Here is a 3,520-nt window from a genome sequence, read left to right on the forward strand (position 1 = left end):
TGGAACAAATTCATTTAACATTTATGGACTCAAAAAAAGAAACGCGCGGACACGTCGATTTTTATACAGGGTGTGTCATGTTACCGAGACCAATACTAACTTTCTTATTTTAATTGAATCACACCCTGTATGTGATTACATTTTGGGATATATTTCAAGAATTTTGCTGTAACACATGCGCTATACTTTCATTCTATTTTTAAGTTACAAGGTGTCAAACATCAGGCAGGCATTTAATATTTTTTGTATACTGTATAGCGGTAATGTCATTAATAATAGAACAAAACGGAATTTTCCTATTTTGACTTTTGAATATTTATTTTCTCATATTTGTAAAAAAATAATTCTCAAAAATTTTGACAGCTGCTATATTTTATTTCACATTATAAGTCGAAAAATAGATATTAAAATTTAAATTTTAAATAGGAAAGTAAGGTAAGGGAAATGTCTGAGGAGTAATAACACATTAGTGGATTTCGCCATAGAATTTGATTCGGTACTTACATCGTTTGCTCTGACAATATTATGAAAGTAAATTACCACAATTTTTCATTAGTCAGCTTCAAATTTTGGTAAAAAATTACACATTTTGGTTTTTCAAATCATATACCGTGTTCCGGACCACGGTGTATTTTTTTACAGACCAAATGTCATTATGTACCAAAAATTTTCCAAACCCCTTTTTCCTGGCCAATGGTAGGTGCTTACTTCCATAGTATTGACGAACCAACCGATATACCAAACCAAATTCTGGAGAAATCTCCTCTTGTAACTTAAAAATAGTTGAATGACCGTCTATGATGATGATGTAATGACATAATTGGTCTTTTATTTAAATTTTCTTTTAATTGTATTTCAATTAAAATAAGAAAATTAAAATAAGTTGGTATAGGATACGGTTATATGACAAACCCTGTATAGAAAGCGTACATTGGCAAAAAAGCGCTACTAAAAATAAAAATAAATGGGTCTGAGCGTTGTTTTTTTAAACCTTTCAATTTTAATACGAATTTGTTCCAAACTTTACTTTCTCGTTATATTAATACATTAAGTTATTAATTAATATTAGAAATCAGTTTTAAACCAAAGTTATTTGAGATTTACATAAATAAAATAATAATTTATTATTCTATCTTGGCTAACTTCGTTAAATATGAAATAACTTTTCTTTTTAAAAGATTTTGTTTTTTCGATTTGGTTCCTACTTCGGGGTGTATTTTTGAAATATATCTTTAAAGGAAATCCAAAATGCAGGATGCTTCTTTGGGATATTCCAAATTGAAGACAAAATAAAGAGCAATTAAGCAATGCAATGCTCCTCCAAATAAGTCACATTTTTCCGCAACAGGTTCTTGTTCTAGGTATATTTTTATAGCATTGTTAGAGCCTACAAATAAAAAAAAATACTTTTAATCTTTTTTCAAAAAAAAAAATTTTTACTTACCACCACATAATACAATGCATGGTTCCATACCAAGCTCAAGAGAAGATTCATCGGTAATGTCCTGGAATAAAATAAGTACATACAATATTTAACCTTATTACAAAAGTTTCATACAAGACAAGTAATCATTGTTAACAGGTATTAATGTAAATATTTAACTTACCTGATACTTATAGGCACGAAGAAACAGTAAAGATAAACAGAAGGACTAGCACAAAATTCTTTATTACCTGTCGTAAATCGAAAATAATAACTGAGTCGTCATTTACGTTAAAAATTTCGGAGTCACTTGGGGACGCGTAACCACGCACTCTCATTGGCCGCGGTTTACACAGCCATGGTAAATTTAAGAATTAAGGTATACATTTACAAAAAACTTGTAATTTTACATTATGATAGTAAAAATAATTGCAAATATTATGTGATTTTTATAATATGAATGTGATTTTGCAACTTTCTTCGGTAATTTTACAAATCTAATGTAATATTGCTTGTAAGTTTCACAAAGTGATTTAAATTTACACAAGTTTTTTAGGAATTTTAGTAAATACTTGGTTTATTACAAAATATTTTAATCTTACTGAATAATTGTTGTAACACTAGTGAAATTTTTGTAAACTTAAAAAGTAAATTTACAATCATTTTTTTCAGTGTACTTATTAGTATTCTCAATTTAACCTCATTTATTTGCTTAAAAAAAAACAAATTTTATTAACCAACTTTTTGTTTTTATTGTTTATCTACACTCTCTAACGCGAACTTTGTGTTGTAAAAAACTGCTCTTTTTCGCTTTTCCTGCCGTTGCCATTTCATCTTAGGAAGGCACATAAATTCGTAAGTATCGAATGATTCATGGAACATTATAAATCTATGTATCCGAGACTTGAATGTGTATTATCCAATATTTTCTTTATTACATGTTTTATTCAATACATGCGAATGATGCAAAAAACAAAAAAGGTCCATTTTCCGATGTATCCAAAAAATACCTAAATTCCTAATAGCATCCATGTTTTCAAAACTTCGTGTATATCCTTGTTTTCCTCAATTTTTTACAGGTTTGTTTTGTGTGAGAGGGTATTTTTTAAAGTTTCCTTTAGTTGTATTTTAAAGCAATAAAAATACCCAAAACTCTGTTTTATATATAAATCCAAGGTTTTGAAATACCCAGTATTTAATTGATACATTTTCATTGAATTGGTTTAAAAAAAAACTATATTAAATACAGAGTATTTTATAGCTTCAGTTTAGATAAAATCAATTTATTTGGAAATCCCATTGGTATATCGTTCTCTCTTGCACTCATGGAGTTCTTATGGGAAGTACTAGAAGGAGTAATAGGACATGAAAGTGTGATACCTCATTTTAAAAATACTTTTTAAAAATGAGAAAATTCAATATGACGCCCATAAGAAAAGATAAACTTGATGATGATTGAAAAAAACGAAACGTCGTATTAATTTTTTTGCGTCATGTTGTAGGACCTAAAAAATGGCAACGAAAAACTGTTTTTAGTTTTCCGATGTCTTCTTAAATAAAGTCGGTTGAAGGACGCTTTTGATAATTTTCGATTTTTTTTGGATAACTCCGGAAGTATCCGAAGTTTTAAAATTTTTTAAACGTCATTTTATTAAGCTCCAAATTGCGCAGCTTTGCCTCTATTTCACCGACCCTGCAACTCTTACGGTTTCCGAGATTACAATGGTCACCCTCGAATTTGGGACAATAACAAATTATTTTTAACCTATAAGTAAGCCATTAAAAAAAGATTGTTTTTCAAGAAATTTTAAATTTTTAAATAAAAAGTTTACTTAAGAATAATATTTCTGACAAGTTGGCTATCTAGACTGACCCTTAATTTATTCATATAATGTTTGCCTTGTTAATGTTATGAAATGATATTTAATAAAAAAAGTTAAAACATAAGTATAAGAGAGTATTTAAAGTTTAAACTTAATGAAAATAACCTTTAAATTCTCGTCGTTAAATTTAACGCCCTCTAAAAGAGTTAAATCTAATAACAGTGATACGCGAGCGACGTATTACGAATTTGTCGTTTCTAGTAATTTAAACGTA

The 3,520-nt window shown here is 28.3% G+C and overlaps 1 long non-coding RNA gene across 1 annotated transcript; it reads right to left on the reverse strand.

Annotated features, from left to right (window-relative positions):
• Positions 1-977: 977 nt before the first annotated feature.
• LOC126744744 (uncharacterized) lies at positions 978-1,708 on the reverse strand. Its single transcript, XR_007663303.1, has 3 exons — positions 1,608-1,708; positions 1,445-1,505; positions 978-1,387 (listed from the first exon to the last, which is right to left on the reverse strand). It is a non-coding gene; the product is annotated as an uncharacterized LOC126744744 (long non-coding RNA).
• Positions 1,709-3,520: the final 1,812 nt, after the last annotated feature.

Source organism: Anthonomus grandis, chromosome 14 (genome assembly GCF_022605725.1).
Source record: "Anthonomus grandis grandis chromosome 14, icAntGran1.3, whole genome shotgun sequence".
Lineage (NCBI taxonomy): Eukaryota > Metazoa > Arthropoda > Insecta > Coleoptera > Curculionidae > Anthonomus > Anthonomus grandis.